This window comes from Acinonyx jubatus, chromosome C1, assembly GCF_027475565.1.
Source record: "Acinonyx jubatus isolate Ajub_Pintada_27869175 chromosome C1, VMU_Ajub_asm_v1.0, whole genome shotgun sequence".
In the NCBI taxonomy this organism is placed as follows: Eukaryota; Metazoa; Chordata; class Mammalia; order Carnivora; family Felidae; genus Acinonyx; species Acinonyx jubatus.
In genome coordinates this window covers 21035257-21053506 of record NC_069381.1, presented here as the reverse complement: position 1 = coordinate 21053506, position 18250 = coordinate 21035257, and the positions used below count along the sequence as shown (strand labels likewise).

The window sequence follows — 18250 nt, the reverse complement described above, 5'->3', positions numbered from 1 at the left end:
TCTTTGTCTTTTAAACAGAGTTTTTGGGGAAAACGATCTAATTTATTTCTTTGTGATTAAGAGATATTTGTGTTCCTTTTTACCACCCTACTTTCTTTTTTTCACTTGTTCAACTTTTCAGGTTTTTTCTCCTTTTTTGCCCTCTGCTGTATCATTTTTTTCTTATTCCTTTTCCTCATTTCTGTTTATTTGTATTCTATTTCTATTCTTTCATTGTTACCTCTTCAAGACTGACATGAATATTTTATCTGAAGTCTAAAGTTAGTTAATATCTTTACTCTCCTTCCTAATTATACAGGAACTCTTGGGATGCTTTGACTTCAAGCCCCCTCCCTATTTATATTTGTTTGAGTACTTTCCATTGCTATACCCACAAATAAGATGTTACTTTTTCAAGTCAGTCCTTAAGATTTTCCTTAATGTCCGTGTGTTCTTTGCTCATCATTCCCCTTTGCATCTTAGACCCTTGAGTCCAAGAGGCAGATTTCCTTCATAAGTTCCTCTGGGAAGGTTCCATGGGAACACGTTCTTTCAGTTCCTTTGTTTGAAATTGTTTCTTTGAAATTTACTTTTGACATATTATTTTACTGAGTATACAATTCTCAGTTGACAGATGTTTTCTTATACAATTTTGAAAATATTGTTCTGCTGCCTTTTTACTTCTAGTATTGGCTCAACCAGCATACCAAACAATACCTCAAAAAGTATATACCTTGTTAGGAAAAATTGTGTATTCTTGGTAGACTCATTTATATCTGTATTTACAACTTGAGCCTATCCTGGACACTCAAAATGAAACAAGGAATAAAAGCTATTAATGATTGACACAGAAAAAACATTTCTGTCTTTAAAAGTCTGTCCAGAGGCACTTGGCTGACTTAGTCGGACGAGTGTGTGACTCTGATCTTGGGGTTATGAGTTTGGGCCCCACATTAGGTGGAGAAATAACTTAAAAGTAAAAATTTTTTTTTAAGTTTATTTATTTTGAAAGAAAGAGCGTGAGCTGGGGAGAGGGGAAGAGAGAGGAGGAGAGACAGAGAATCCCAAGCAGGCTCTGTGCTGTCAGTGTGGAGCCTAACACAGGGCTCAATCCCAGAACGGTGAGATCATGAGCCAAAACCAAGAATCTGATGCTTAACCAACTGAGCCACTCAGGTACCCCAGAAACAAAATCTTAAAAAAATAAAATAAAAAGTCTGTTCCAAAAAAGTTACACTGGGGTGCCTGGGTGGATCAGTCAGTTAAGCATCTGACTTTGGCTCAGGTCAGCTCAGAGGCTTCCTTCAGATTCTGTGCTTCCTTCTCTCTCTGCCACTCTCCCACTCATTCTCTCTCTCTCAAAAATAAATAAACATTTAAAAATTAAAAAGAAAAGTTACACTTAGGAAAAGGTTATTTTTAAGTACAAACAACCAACATCTAACATATTACTTAAGGGTAAAGACTTAAAAATGGGACTAACCCCCCCCCCCCCCCAGCTTGAAGAAAAACTAACCTCCTCCTCCTAATTAAACACGGTCTTTTCTGTTACCACTAAGAGGCATGAATCAGCTCTTTAAAATAGAGGTGTGGTTCACTGATAATCAAAAGTACTCTCAGAAAATATCATTAGGGAATTATGACAAATGACACTGTTTTCAGGAAAAATACAGATCTCAGCAAGGGTGATCTTACTTTTAAGATATGCATAATCATATTATTACTTCTGAAATAAATGGGACTAAATTCAAACTTCAGACAAAGTTTCTTAAAAAAAATTTTTTTTTAAGTTTATCTATTTATTTTGAGGGAGAGAGCAAGCAGGGTAAGGACAAAGAGAGAGGGAGACAGAGAATCCCAAGAAGGCTCCACACTGTCAGTGCAGACCCTGATATGGGGCTGGATCTCATGAACCATGAGATCATGACCTGAGCTGAAATCAGGAGTCAGATGCTCAACCGATTGCGCCACCCAGGCACCCCAAAGTTTCTTTTTAATTGATGAAGTTCGGTTACGTATATCTGTATGGTGTTAGAAATCTAGTAAAACTTATCTGCAGAAAGACTTAAATGGACTTAAAACAGTTTCAGTACGTCTGGATCATAGTGATACCAAGTATAAATATCTCCTCATGAAATAATATTTGGGCTCATTATTTACAGGAATTTAATATGGCTGTGTACAGCCATACCACCCTGATCTCGAAGCTAAACAAGGTCTTGCCTGATTAGTACTTGGATGGGAGGAATTTAATATGGCCTAATTGATGTTTAGGAGGCTAACCCTTTTAAATGTCTTGTAGTTAAAAGGAAGAAGTTGCTCAAAAACTGTTCTTTAATATCTTCCTTGCTTTTCTGCCCTACAAACTCACTAGCACATACCAAAATATTTTATTTACCAAATCCCCTAAACCTTTATTTTTAATTCCTTAACAAGAATGCCCTAAAAATAGTTAAATGCTTGCTTTTCTACTTCATCCGAATGATGTCTTTCCTCCAGAGAGTTAAGAGGTTACAGGAGGGCTTCTCATTGCTACAAAATATTTTCTTCTTTCTGTAAGCACAAAGAGGAGATAGTTTTAAAAATACAAAGAAGTCAGACACAAAAAAGACAAATATTAAATGATTCCACTTACATGAGACACCTAAAATAGGCAAATTAATACAGACACAAAATAGGATTGAGGTTACCAGGGGCTGAGAGGGGAGGCAATGGGAGTTATTATTTATTGGGTAGAGTTTCGGTCTGGGATGATGGAAAGTTTTAGAAATGGCTAGCAGTGATGGCTGCACCATGCTGTGAATGTTCTTAATGCCACTGAGTTGAATACTTAAAAAGGTTAAAATGGTGATTTTACCACAATTAAAAATACAAAGTGTGCAATGATTACTGCAGTTGCAGACTTATGTCATGCCACAGACCGCGAAGATACATTCATTTAACAGAATGGCTCCTACTGGCCCGTGGCTTTAGTGAAAGGGTGAAGCCCCTCTCCCAATTACATAAAGATGTTGCTCCAGAAGCTTCTTATCTCTTACCTAATTTTATGTAAGCATTAGAGTATGCAAAAGACTATTAGAAAAATGCCCAGTCTCACTGCTATCACCAACAGGCAAGAGGCATTGTGTCATCTTTTAATACATAAAGCAGAGGCACACCCATATTCTGAATCTTAATGCTCTCCCTCAAATTTAAATTTAGAGGAAGGGACGGGAGGCAAAGTAGTAGGGTGTGTGCAAGTAAAAGAAAATGGAAAGTACTCTTCACGCCCCGTGACTTGGTTCTATATTCTTTGGTATTGACTGGCAGCATTTTTATTATTTTTTTAATGTTTATTTATTTTTGAGAGAGAGAGACCGTCAGACAGAGCGTGGCCGGGGGAGGGGCAGGGAGAGAGGGAGGCACAGAATCCAAAGCAGGGTCCAGGCTCCGAGCTGTCAGCACAGAGCCCAGGCTCAAACTCACAAACTCACAAACCGAAAGATCATGACCTTGCTGAAAGATCATGACCTTGCTGAAATCAGACACTTCACCAACTGAGCCACCCAGGTGCCCTGAAGGACAGCATTTTAAAAAGGGATTTATCCATTGGGGACCTTGGTGGCTCAGTTGGTGAGGTCGCTGACTTCAGCTCAGGTTTTATCTTCTGTTCTGGTTCGCGGGTTCAGGCTGCATGGGGGGCTCTCTGCTGAGGCACTCTGCTGTCGGCCAGAGCCTGCCCTAGATTATTTTCCTCTCTCTCTCTCTCTCTCTCTCTCTCAAAAATAAATAAACAAACATTTAAAACATAAATAAAAGGGATTTGTCCATGAGAGAAGGGAAGAAGAGCTATGTCTCCCTTAGAAATTCTCCCTCTTTCTACTCGTCACTCACTGGAGGGGGAGGGGGAAACGTTTCAGGGCTCCACTTTTTTTTCCCTTAAGATTTTATTTTTAAGTAATCTCTACACTCAATGTGAGGCTTAAAGTCACAACCCCAAGGTCAAGTGTCATATGCTCTACTGATTGATTCTGCCACTCCGGAATAAAGATTTTAAATTTCTAATGACCTAGGTGGACATTACTAGCTGAAGATTAATAATACTTTGCGGGGCGCCTGGGTGGCTCAGTCGCTTAAGGATCAGACTCTTGATTTCCACTCAGGTCATGATCTCACAGTCCTGAAAGCCAGCCCCACGTCAGCCTCCATACTGAGCTGCTTGGAATTCTCTCTCTCTCTCTCTCTCTCTCTCTCTCTCTCTCTCTCTGCCCCGCTCCCTTGCACTCTCTCTCTCAGAATAAATAAACATTAAAAAAAAAAGAAGAAAAAAAGAACACTTTTAGTGTCTTCCAAAACTCCAAATGTCGTCACAAAACAAATGCTACCAGGAATAATAGTTAACTGTGAAAAAAATTAACTTGGAATATCATCTTTATCCCACACATCAAAATTGATTTTTCTGGGGCACCTGGCTGGCTCAGTCAGGAGAACATGCGACTCTTGATCTCGGGGTTTTGAGTTAGTACCCCACACTGGGTGTAGAGATTACTTAAAAATAAAATAGAACTACCCTACGACCTAGCAATTGCACTTCTCGGTATTTACCCAAAGGCTATAAAAACGCTGATTCAAAGGGGCACATGCGCCCCAATGTTTACAGCAGCGCTATCAACAATAGCCAAATTATGGAAAGAGCCCAAATGTCCATCAACTGATGAATGGATAAAGATGTGCCTGGGTGGTTCACTGGGTGGTGAACTATATAAATGTTCATTTAATAATTTTATTTTATTTTAGCAATTTTATTTTAGTGATTTCATTTTAAAGAAAAAAGTTACACATGCAATACCTATGTAATAGTTAAACAAGTTGAAACCCACAACATACGATTCTTTAACTCAGTTTATTTCCATAAGCAGTAACTGTTTAGTAGGGGAGAATAAAGAGGTAAACTAAATAGAGAAAAGTGCCCTGCAGAGATATGCTCAAAGTGCTCTCGGATCACTCAAGTTAAGGAGGAATCATTAATCTTCAACACCAATTTTTGACACTGTATTTCCTATCAAAATGCAAAGGAGAGAGTAAGCAGCTGGGTAGACAGAATTAAGTACGCTGGTAAAAACTTAGATGGCATGTGCAGGGTAAAGGTGGGGAAAGGGGAGTTCTCTATAAGAGATTAAAATGTAGAGTTCCAACAAAATCAGCCACAGAGAGAAACAAACAAACCAAACTATGCATTTAAGTTGTCAGACAATCATAAGATTGTTATCTAGTCTTAAATAAAATAGTCAAAATCTATCTAAAAAATAATCCTGGAGGGGCACCTGAGTGGCTCAGCTGGTTAAGCACCCAACTTCGGCTCAGATAATGATCTCATGGTTCATGAGTTCGAGCCCCACATCGGGCTCTGCACTCACAGTGTGGAGCCTGGAGCCTGCTTAGGAGGATTCTGTCTCCCTCTCCCTCTGCACTTCCCCCTGCTTTAGTACACTCTTGCATGCATGCACGCTCTCTCTCTCTCAAAAATAAACATTAAAAAATATATATATTTAAAAAATACTCCTGGAAATGTGCCTAACAAGCTCACATTTGAAAGAATAAATGTAGAGAATTTTAACAATGGAGTTTTTTTTGTCAGATTTGATTCAAGATTAGATTTGATTTGAAATGTATACCTGACAGAAACACCCAGCAACATCATATACCACAAATCAACTTCTAAATCAATACACTGACAGCTCACATCCTGACAGACTTCCCTTGCCACTCAGGACACCTGAACAGAAGGAGGCACTTGCAACCAGTGCTTCCTCTCTCCTACCGCACTGATCACAGTACTACCTTTTTTTTTTTTTTTTTTTAATGTTTATTTATTTTTGAAGGAGACAGAATGTGAGCTAGGGAGGGACAGAGAGAGAGGGAGACTCAGAATCTGAAGCAGGCTCTAGGCTCTGAGCTGTCAGCACAGAGCCCGACGTGGGGCTCGAACTGACGATCTGTGAGATCATGACCTGAGTGAAGTCGGTCGCCCAACCGACTGAGCCACCCAGGCATCCCAGTACTACCTTTCTCCTTTGCCAGAAATAGTATCTTTTTTCATATTTATTAAACACTATACAATCTATAAAGATCTGACACAAATCTTATCTCATCTAAAACCCCATGAAGAAATGGTTATCCCTATCTTATAGACGAAGAAACTAAAGTTTAAGGTTAGCTGACTTGGATATTCACAGCTACAACGTGATATAGATGGAACTAGAACCAGGTCTTCAGACTCCAAAGGTAGGAAACTGCATTATATTGAGTAAATAGGTCAGAACTTTCAGATTGTCAAAACCAACACCTGGTGCTTTCAACATAATAGAGAAGTTAAACGGAAAACTAAGCTTGAATCTGAAAGATGTATGGTTTCAACCACCTCTTCCCTAAAAATCAAACAGATACTAAACACACTTCCTCTCCTAAAATTCCCTGGAATGTTTTTGGTTGTAAGTCATAAAAACCATAGAATTTAAGAGACCAACTAATCCACTCTTTAAGAGATGAGAAAACTGTAGCATAAGGCTTGTGATCTGCTCAGAGATGGTGGCACCAAAGCCTTCTATTACAATATAGTGTGTTTTTTTCAAAGGCCGACATCAACAGTATTCAAGAGATGCTATTTTACTGAGAATGTAGGAGACAGAACATGTGGACTAGCAGAAATTTCGTGTCTGACCTCCAGCTAGGTCCTAATTACTGTTCAATAGCCCTTTTGCCCATCTTTGGTTGGCCCCCTTGCCTTTTCCACAACTGCCATTGCAAAACTTTTAACACTTTCTGAAGTCATCTAGCCCACTCTAGTCTTTTATCGTTCTGCAGATAATTTAACCCCTTCCATTGGAAAGGGAGACAAAAAAGAGGTCACATTAGACATTAACCAACCTTATAAGGCAGAAATTATGATCCCAAGCTTTGCAGTCAAAATATATCTGGACCCCAGACTTCTTCCGTTACTTATATGGTGCCTTTGGGAAATGAAGTTAATCTCGCTGAACCATAATTTCTTCAACTGTCAAATGAGAATGCCCACTCACTCTACAGAATTTGTAAAATTAAATAACACATATGAAAGTACCTACGTGGCTGGTACCTACTCCAATTTCAATTCCCATCTCCATCACTTCCAAATACATCTTCCTCCATCCTTTTTTCATGTTTCCCTTTCAAGGCTCACCTCTCCAGGGCTCCTTTATCATCTCCCTTTTCTCTTGTGCAGATCTTCAGTAACTGCCACTCTGCTGGCTCCTTCTCCTTTACCTCAAAATACTTCAAATCTCTTCCATCTTTTAAAATAAAATCAAACAAAAAAGGCCCTGAAATCCAACTCTTCTTAGCTTTTACTCTATCTCTCCTAAACCCTTTAACCTACCCAAAGACAACAAGCAATTACCTTTCAAAAACAGATCAGATTATGCCAACTACCTGCTTTAAAAACCTTTGATGGTTGGGGTGCCTGGGTGGCTCAGTCGGTTGAGCGTCCGACTTTGGCTCAGGTCATGTTCTCACACTCCGTGAGTTGGAGCCCCACGTTGGGCTCTGTGCTGACAGCTCAGAGCCTGGAGCCTGTTTTGGATTCTGTGTTTCCCTCTCTCTCTGACCCTCCCCCATTCATGCATGTTCTGTCTCTCTGTCTCAAAAATAATAAAACATTAAAAAAAAAATTTTTAAACCTTTGATGGTTTAAAAATTCCCTAATCATAAAGCCTAAACTCTTTAGTGAAAAGTTTTGAACCCTTCTCAGCACTTGGCCATCAACCTTTCCTTTCACCAGTCACTATACTCTTCAATTGCTCAACCCCAGATGTCCAGAGACCCCACCCCCACCCCACTAAGTATTCCACAACCTTCTAAAACTATATACATTTGCTTATGTGCAATTGTCTGGGGTGACAAACCATTGTTCTTATTAAATTTCCTAGAGGGGGCATCTGAACCAAAACATGTTAAAAACCAATGGCAAAACCCAGGGCTCCAGGGTGGCTCAGTTGGTTAGGCGTCTGTCCTCGGTTCAGGTCACGATCTCACAGTTCGTGGGTTTGAGCCCCACATCAATCTCTGTGCTGACAGCTCAGAGCCTGGAGCCTGCTTCAGATTCTGTCTCCATCTCTCTTTGCCCCTGCCCCCTTGCACTCTGTCTGTCTGTCTCTCTCTCAAAAATAAACAATAAAAAAAAAAAAATTAAAGAAAAAAAAAAACCCAACTGTAAAACCCTCTTAGCTATACCAGAGTACTCACTCTTTTCCAGACACACACCTTATACTTTTTCACCTCCAGTTCACCACCAGTTTGGAAGCCCAAACTGCTTCCTCTGGCTGGTTAGGGGTGGCAGTGGTTGGGGGAATCAAGCTGGAATAACCTTAATAGTAATGGGTCTACTGGGTGAATTCTTATTCATCCCTCAAGAACAAGCTCCAAAATCACTTCCTCTGTAATGTCTTCCTTCACAGTTTACAAAACAGAATCATTCAGTCCCTTTCCTAGTTGTACACAGCTCTCCTGAACTTAGTACTCAACACCACAATTAGGTGTTGCAATGTTGCAAGCTTTTCAAGGAAGAGGCTCAATACCTTTACATCTATCTCCAGAACATAACCCAGATCCTAGCATGCAATGAGCAAAATAAAAATCTGAATAAAAGAAACATACTAGGCATTGCATTTGTGTTCTTGTATTCTCCATGACTGCCCCTGCCCACTTTTGTTATTAATTCACTCATTCAACAAATATTTATAAAATTCCAAAGAAATATTTGGAGCTATGTGCTAAGCAGTAAGGAAATAGAGTAGGACATACATAGTCCTTGCCGTCAAGACAGTTAACTGTGACAATACAGAATACAAAGGTCTTATAGGAGGGGTGTAGGGGTGGCTCAGTGGGTTAAGTGTTGGACTCAGGTCATGATCTAACTATCTTGAGATCAAGCCCCTCGTGTGGCTCAGCACAGAGCCTGTAGCTTACTCAGGATTCTCTCTCTCTCTCTGCCCCTCCCCCGATTTTTCTCTCTAAATAAATAATAAACTAAAGAAAAAAAGTCTTATTTGATGAGAGCTACATGAAGACGTGACTAACAGTCACAGAACGAGACATCGGACTGTCTTAGACCAGAGAATCCATCCATTCTCTTTGTCTCTTTCTTTATAAACAATCTTCTTCCAATGCTCCTTTTCCTTTTCTAAAGGGTATAATGCAACCAAATACCCTCTGACTTCTGGAAATCATTCCACAAGGTAGATGGAGCAGGAATGATTATCTCCATGTTGAAGATGAGAAAACCCTTCAAAGACGTTACTGCTCAAGGTTGCACATTAATGAGAGAGGATTTTATTTAGTACTTACTTACTGTCTGACTTGTCCAACTACTCTACCTCTAATCAGTCTATAAGCCCCAAAAAGGAAAAGACTTGGTTTTCACTGCTTTGTCCTCAGGATCTGATTCCTGGGTTTCTAGGAATCCGATCCAGTGTCTAGAACACAACAGGCCTCCAATAAGTGTATGTTGACTAGATGAATGGATGAAATGATTTGGAAATAAAGTAGACCAACAGCAAAACACACAAGGAAAAAAGTTCCTTCTCATTATGATGGCATAATAAAAGAGATTTAAAACAGGCTTCTACTAGTTAGAAAGGCTAGACCAATTGTATTGACTCAATTCCATTGGCATGTTATGCATTTTACCTAAGAAGAATTTAAGTAAAGGAGGTGAAGTAAGTTTCTATTTCTGATGTCACATTCATGGCATGCACTGACATAAAGCCAAGATTTAACCGCAGGTTTGAAACTAATTAAAAGTTTTTACTAAAAGCAAACACCAAAGAAAGCATTTTCTTGAGTCTTGACTTTGGCTAGAAAAGAATCTGAAGTTCAGTTCTTTCTTCAATGTTATTTCCAGCAGCCAAAAGTGCTGTATAGATGTTCTCCAACATATTTCTTTAAAAACCTTTAAGGAAAGATTAATCAAAACTTGCTAGTAATGATTAGACAAAACCACAGCCCAGTAACTTACCACTCTTCCACCTCCACTGGGCCTAAGCACAAGGCAATCACAACGTACCACCAAACAAGGTGATGGGACCAACGTTCAGGATGATTTATGGCTTAGTATGACATCATTTGATGTTCTAAAACCTCCAGTTCCAGTTCCGGGGCGCCTGGGTGGCTCAGTCAGTTGAGCGTCCGACTTCGGCTCAGGTCATGATCTCACGGTTCACAGGTTCGAGCCCCACATTGGGCTCTGTGCTGACAGCTCAGAGCCTGGAGTCTGCTTCGGATTCTGTGTCTCCCTCTCTGCCCCTCCCCTACTTGTGCTCTCAAAAATGAATAAACGTTAAAAAAATTTTTTTTAATTCTTTAAATAGAAAAATAAAAACTCCAGTTCATTTTAAGTCACTTTTCTCTGCTTAGAAAATATTTCCGGGGCGCCTGGGTGGCGCAGTCGGTTAAGCGTCCAACTTCAGCCAGGTCACGATCTCGCGGTCCGTGGGTTCGAGCCCCGCGTCAGGCTCTGGGCTGATGGCTCAGAGCCTGGAGCCTGTTTCCGATTCTGTGTCTCCCTCTCTCTCTGCCCCTCCCCCGTTCATGCTCTGTCTCTCTCTGTCCCAAAAATAAATAAACGTTGAAAAAAAAATTAAAAAAAAATATTTCCAAAAAAAAAAAATATATATATATATATATTTCCATTATTTTTCTCCAATATTTAAATGTCAATAAATCATAAGCTGTTCATGGTGGTATAATGAGTAATTGCAACAGGTGTGAAGTAATGGAAAGAGCACTGGACTGAAGTATGGTTTACTATTTCCTATCTAGGTTAACTGTGTGACTTTAGGCAAGTCACTTAACATTTTAGAGGCTGTGAATTGAACATTTATCACCAATAAAATGAGAACCACCACCTCAGAGAACTGCAGTAAGAAATTACATAATATATATGATGAGCTGTTTTCAAAAAATAACACTAATAGCAATGTCATATTTCAACAGATAACAGCCAGTCATTAGTAACTGATGTTCCTTTTTTTTTTTTTTTTTAATGTTTATTTATTTTGAGAGAGCGAGCGAGCGAGCGAGCAAGCTGGGGAGGGGCAGAGACAGAGAGAAATCCCAAGCAGACTCCATCCACACTGTCAGCACAGAGCCCCACATGGGGCTCAGATTCACAAACCCTGAGATCATGACCTGAGTTGAAACCAAGAGTCTGATACTTAAGGGAATGATCCACCCAGGTGCCCCTGTTCCTTGGATTATTTTTAAAACTTCCAGAGCAATTCTATGGACACTTCTTCAAAACACAATCAGGAAAACAATCTATCCCTACTCATGACTGGATTAAAACCTGAAGGGAACAATTGCATTAAAGACCTCAATCCTGCACAATATTACTAACACAATCTGGATTCTCAGAGTTAATCACTTCCATTATGAGAGATCAAAATAATAAAGTACAATAGGCTTTATTTTGCACACTTGACTAGGGAGGGAATTTAACCTATATAACTTTAATATCATTCCCTGACTCATGTAAAAGGGTCCTGATTATCCTCATTTCAGAGACCTGAAATACTAATTATTTTTCAATAGGAGCCACCGCCGCGGCGTTTATAAAGCTTTACCTTATGCTGAATCTCGCAATGCAGTCTTCCAAAGGAACGTGGATGAAATTACCACTAACAAAATTTGATTAAATCCACACAATTCACTGGTTTCAGTAAGGATCTACTACTATCCTCCCTCAAACTGGCTTCATTTCTATTACTTGGTGAACTAGTAGTCTCTTTGTTGCTTTCTTGAAGCTACCAGGTTTCTGGTTTCGCTATAACGCAAATCCTTCTATTAATGGACGTTTCTTCCAACTTTGTTTCAAGCAGAAGAAATAAAAGGATCGCGGGTCCGAAGGGAGACGAACTGGGCGCCTGGATGAAGTCCAGTAACTTTTTTCTGCATGCAATGAATGAAAAGCCTGCTCGCTGCCCTATAAATCACTTTCTCTTCTCCGAGATTCAAGACGTATGTGAACTACCATTCTGCTCAACCGCACTGGTTCTTTGGTTCCCCGATCACAACTGCAACCTATACAGACACGGCAGCAAATTAGGTCCCTTCCCAGTATCCCGGGGAGGGGGCTCACTTCTTTTCCGCAGGCCCATCCCCCTACCGAGAAAAATGCCTGGAGATTCGTGTCCCAAAGCCGCGCGGGGCTACATTTCAGAGTTAGACAATAACCTCAAGGGTTTTCAACAGAAACTCCGTCTGCCACTGCCTGGCTCCTAGCCTCCGCTCTGCCCAGCCGGGATGCAGAGGTCCGACCCACGACGGGTTTTTAAAATGGACTTTGACCTGATCCGGTTACCGTAACCGGATCCCCTGGGACAGGCCCCCATCAAGGACCGGCCCGGAGGGCTCCCCGGAGGAGGCGACCCCTCGCACTGGCACAAAGGGGCAGCCCAGACAAAAGGGCCCCGCCAAGTCGCGGGAGGAGGGGAGGGCCAGCCTTCGCGGGACACACTGCAGGCGGAGAAACCACGGCGGGACCGTTGTGGGAGGGCGGAGGAGGAGGCGGCGGCCCCGGCCCAGCCCGCCCCGCCCTGCCCTGGACCGACAAGTTCGCGGTTCGGGCCGTTACCCCCGCCCAGACCGCGACCTCATTGCGGAGCTTAGAACGCGGCGCGAGCCTAAGAGGCGCCCGCAACCAGACCCAGTGTACTTCTCGCTCACTTTCCCTTGCTCACCGAAATCACCCGGGTGGCCGCCGCCGCCTCCTCAGCCTCCAACAGTAGCTTCCCCCGGAAATCCTACCTGGCCCGCCCGCCGCCAGGCTGCAGCCAGAGCTTTCGGCCCCGGGGAGGGGGGAGCCGAGGCTGGCCGGACAGTGAGGGGTAGGAAGTGCCCCCGCGGAGGCTCACGGGATTCGTAGTCTCCAGCCAGAGCCAGCTGCTTTGCGGGCTGGACAAGATGGCGGGAACGTCTCCGCCTTATGCTCCGGGTCTGTAGGCCTCACACGGCCTCTCTGGGCATGCGCCACCCGCTGCTGGCAACCTTGGTATGAAAACTTGGACTGCTTAACTAGTGCCCGCGGGCAAAGGTCTTTGGACTTAGGAGCACAGAAACAAGTTCAGCTGCAGGCAGTGTCTAGGGAGGAGCTGACGTACGTGTGCTGTTTTAGAAAACCGTGTCCAGCCCCTATCTGGTCAAATTTCAACTATAGTTTCTGCAAAAGAAAACACTATGGGGCGCCTGGGTGGCTCAGTATTAAGCGTCTGACTCTGGATTTTGGCTCAGGTCATGATCTCATGGTTTATGAGTTTGAGCCCTGCATCTGGCTCTGTGCTGACAGCCAGGAGCCTGCTTAGGATAGTCTCTCTCCTATCTGCCCCTCCCAAGCTCGCTCGCTCTCTCTCAAAGTACATAAATAAACTAAAAAAACCCAAACAAAACAAACTATTGAGGGCCAGTTTAAAATACAAAAACTTAGAAGTAAGTTATCCTCAAGGTGTCTGGAGGGCTCAGTCAGTAGAGTATGCTACTCTTGATCTCAGGGTTGTAAGTTCCAGGCCCTCTAAGGTAGAGAGATCACTTAAAAATAAAATCTTAAAAAGAAGGTAGAGGAGGAGGAGGGGGAGGAGGAGGAGGAGGAGGTGGTGGAGGTTGTTATCCTCAATCTAGTGTATAAAGAAGCAACCCGGGAATCATTCTTGGCACCTTCTTCAGCCCACTAAGTCCAGTCAATCTATATCCCATAGACCTCACCATTCCATTTCCTCTATCACCATTAACTAGAGCAAGCAACGGTCCTCTCTCGCTAGTCTCACTAGTTTCAGGCCTCTGGGCTCTTTTCCTCCAAACACCATCCTTGCTGCCGCCAGATGATCTTGCTAAATGCCAACCCCATTGTGTCACAGTCCAAATTAGAGCTAAGTATATAACCTAAAGCTGCTAGAGGAAAATGAGGGAAAAAATCTATATGACCTGCAAACACAACAGTCATAAAAGAAAAAATTGATAAATCGCAAGTCCTTAAAGTTAAAAATGTTGCTCTTTAGGACACTTATAAAAATGAAAAGGCAAGCCACCCACTGGGATGAAATAGCCGCAAAACCTACATGCAACAAGGGACTAATACCTAAAACAATTTCAACTCATTAAGGCAAACAACCCAGCTTAAAAAATGATTTGAGGGGCGCCTGGGTGGCGCAGTCGGTTAAGCGTCCGACTTCAGCCAGGTCACGATCTCGCGGTCCGTGAGTTCGAGCCCCGCGTCGGGCTCTGGGCTGATGGCTCAGAGCCTGGAGCCTGTTTCCGATTCTGTGTCTCCCTCTCTCTCTGCCCCTCCCCCGTTCATGCTCTGTCTCTCTCTGTCCCAAAAAAAAATAAACGTTGGAAAAAAAAAATTAAAAAAAAAATGATTTGAACAGATGTTTCACAAACGAAGATAAACCTGTGGCAAATAAACCATGAAAGATGTTTGGGATATGCAAATTAAAACCACAATGAGATAATCTACACACCATGACTTGTAATATCAAGTGATCAAGTGTTAACAAGAATGTAGAGCCACAAGAATTCTCATTCACTGTTGGTGGCATTGTAAAATGATACAACCACTTTGGAAAGCAGTATTGGAGTTTCTTTAAAAATTAAATATACACTTGGGCGCCTGGGTGGCTCAGTCAGTTAAGTGTCCAACTTCAGCTCACGTCATGATCTTGTGGTTTGTGAGTTTGAGCCCCAAGTTGGGCACTGTGCTGACGTCTCAGAGCCTGCAGCCTGCTTTGGATTCTGTGTCTCCCTCTTTTCTCTGTCCCTCCCCCGCTTGCACTCTGTCTCTCTCAAAAATAAACATTAAATTTTTTTTAATTAAAGAAGTTAAATATACACCTACTATATGGTCTAACCATTACACTGTAGGTATTTACCCAAGACAAACTGAAAGCATACATCTACACAAAGACTTGATTGAACATGAATGTTCATAGCAGCTTTATTTGTAATAGCTTAAGATTGGAAACAATTCAAATGTCCTTCATACTTATACAGTGGATACTCTTTAACAATAAGAAGGAATGAACTATTGATTCACACAACATGATGAATCTTAAAATTATTGTGCTGAGTAAAAGAAGCCAGACATAAAGGAGTACATTCTGTATGACTCCATTTGTATAAAACCCTAGGAAAACCAAACTCTAATGAAAAAAGATCAGTGGTCACCTGGGGAACCAAGAAGGCAGATGTATGGCAGCCAGAGATAATAAAGGGGATAAGGAAACTTTTGGGGGTGATTGGTATATTAATTATCTTGATCATGGTTATGTTTTCAAGGCTGTATAATGAGTTTTAAGTATATCAAAACTTATCAAATTGCACACTTTAAATATGTGAGGTTTATTGTTCATCATTATACTTCACTAAACCTGAAAAATAGGATAGTCGATAAACTGTTGGGGGGGTACCTGGGTGGCTCAGTCAATTAAGCAGTCAACTCTTGATTTTGGCTCAGGTCATGATCTCGCTGAGTTCAAGACCTGCGTGGGGCTCTGCACTGACAGACAGTATGGAGCCTGCTTGGGATTCTCTCTCTTCCTCTCTCTCTGCCTTCCTCCATGTGTGCACATGCTCTCTCTCTCAAAATAAATAAACTTAAAAAAAAATGTTGGGGCACCTGGGTGGCTCCGTCGCTGAGCGTTGGGCTCTTGATTTCAGCTCAGGTGATGATCTCGCAATTGTGGGACTGAGCTCCACATTGGGCTCCTCGCTGAGTATGGAGCCTGCTTGAGATTCTCCCTCTCTCTCTCTCTCTTTCTGCCCCTCCCTCCTCTCAAGATAAATAAATGAACATTTAAAAAAAAACTGAAAGAAAGAAAGTAAGAAAATCCTTCAGTGGCTTCCTGGTACTCTTGGGCAAAAAAAAAAAAAAAAGAAAAAAAAGTTACCACAGAAGTTGTAATTGTGGAGTTTCAATACCATTCATGGGTAAGGGGATGGATAGGGACAGCAATTATGAAATCCCAGGTAAGTAATGATGGTGGTAGGGGCGCCTGGGTGGCGCAGTCGGTTAAGCGTCCGACTTCAGCCAGGTCACGATCTCGCGGTCCGGGAGTTTGAGCCCCGCGTCGGGCTCTGGGCTGATGGCTCAGAGCCTGGAGCCTGTTTCCGATTCTGTGTCTCCCTCTCTCTCTGCCCCTCCCCCGTTCATGCTCTGTCTCTCTCTGTCCCAAAAATAAATAAACGTTGAAAAAAAAAAAAAGTAATGATGGTGGTAACAGTAGTGTTAATAGCAGTAATAATAAAAACTCCTATTTTTCCTTGAGCATCTATCATGTACCAGGTATTTTACATATGCCTTGCATTAGGATTCCCCCCAAAAAGCATAACTAGAGACAAATATTAGTTTCAGGTAATTTACTTGGAAAGTGATCCCAGGGACTTACTGTGAGAGCCTATAGTAAAACAGGGAAGAAGGAGCCAACACAAGGGAGCATTGCTCACTTGGCAATCCTACCAAAACCATGTGAGGATTGTCTACAATGCCTCTCAGCATTGTCTACCCAAGGACTGCTCTGAGAAGCATTTGTCCATTGGCTCCCATCCCCCATGGTAAATCCCATGGGATTGCCCCAGGGAGTATCAACTCCTCTTGCATTTGGAACAGGGTCCCACCAGAGTCCTATATCTTGGTTTAGGAAAAGCTCCAGGACAGAATGCAGAAAGATGGAAGGAGAAGTGAAGCCCTTACTAAACTGTTTTCTGCAGCTTCAGCTAAAAGCTAAGGTAGCTCTGTGAGGACGTGAGATAAGGCAATGGGGGTGCCAGACCATCCCTTGCAATGCTCAGGTTTGTCCATTTTCTACATTAGATCTAATTTATCACCCTGCCTTCAAGGTAATGGCCTGTGACAACCTTGACAAAAGATTTGGTGGCACTCATCACTCTTTGCAAAATGCTATATGTTGCCCCACATGCCTTTTGTGCCTTGTAATACACGACACCCAAACATATGGATGCTTCTCACAAATGATATTAAGTGAAAGAAGCTAGACCGAAGGAGTATATGCTGTATGGTTTCGCAAATATACAATAAAAAACAGGCAAAAATATTCTGTTGAAAGTCAGGCTAGCAGCCACCCTTCAGGGTGGAAGAGCAGTGTCTGGAAGAAGGTGAGAGGGGGTTTTCTGGAGGCTGATAATGTCGCTTTTTGATCTGGACCTGGGTGCTCGGTCCATGGGTGTCTTCAATTTGTAAAAATTCATTCATGGGATATAGATACTCTTCTGCCTGTATATTATACTCAATTTTTAAAATGGGAAGTGGTCTGCACCAGGCCTCTTGTCTTCTGAGAGACCAGTTAGCAGTAAACACTCTTTCTAACCATCAATATTTCTGGTTTTGGGGCTCATGGGCACTATTGGTGTATAATGTTAAGAGCATAAGCTCTGGCAATAAAAAACTGTTCTGCCACTTCCTGTGTGCTACTGCCCAAGTTATTGAAACTGGTTAACGTTCAGTTCCCTCACTGTACAATGGGAAATACAATAGTACTTATTATGTAAATTGATGTGATAATTAAATAAAGTAACATACATAAAGTAGCCAGCACTGTACCTGATATATGTTAAGTACTCAATAAACAATTACTATTACGAGTAATATGTTTTTGTCTTTCTGTTTTTATTAAGTTTCCAATTTTTCAACAATGAACATGGATACAGGCTATAAGTGCAAGGATATTTATTGTAGTACTGTTTGAAATCTCAAACAAAAAAATTGGAGATAAATTACATATGCATTTACTGGAGAATGTGCAAATCAACTGTGATATGATATAGAATAGCACAAAGCAGTTAAAGTGAATAAATGAAAACTGGAGGGATCAACAGGGACAAAACAAAATGTTAAGGGAAAAAAACTAAGTTGTAGGAGGTTACATATGGCCTGATACCATGTATATAAAGTTTTAAAACATCCCAAACAATACTATATACTGTTTAAGGATTTATCTATACATAGCAAAAATATAAAATCATGTGTGGAAATAAAATATTCAGGCAAATGATTACTTCTTGGGGAGAGGAGAAAAGAATGGGTAAAAGGAGGAATATATCAGGACTTAAAGCATATCTGATATTTTATTTCTTGAAAGCAATTTTAAGAAACAAATGATAAAACATTAAGATTTGACAAAGTTGTGACAGAGATTTGGGTGTTTGTTATATAAATGTCTATTTTTCTATATGCTTGAAATAGTTCTCT

At 41.5% G+C, this 18250-nt stretch overlaps 1 protein-coding gene across 12 annotated transcripts in view; it reads right to left on the bottom strand.

Annotated features, from left to right (window-relative positions):
- Positions 1 to 18250, bottom strand: part of LOC106977531 (mediator of RNA polymerase II transcription subunit 18) — a 131424-nt gene that overhangs the window by 86417 nt on the left and 26757 nt on the right. For 4 of the 12 annotated variants that reach the window (XM_053209951.1, XM_027059905.2, XM_027059901.2 and 1 more), the window contains exon 1: positions 12732 to 12895. The exons of 7 other annotated variants lie outside the window; for them this stretch is intronic. The gene's annotated coding sequence lies outside the window, so the exon portion shown is untranslated. Of the gene's footprint in view, positions 1 to 12731; positions 12896 to 18250 lie in introns of those variants that run through there. One more of the 12 variants, XM_053209942.1, reaches the window with a different exon arrangement.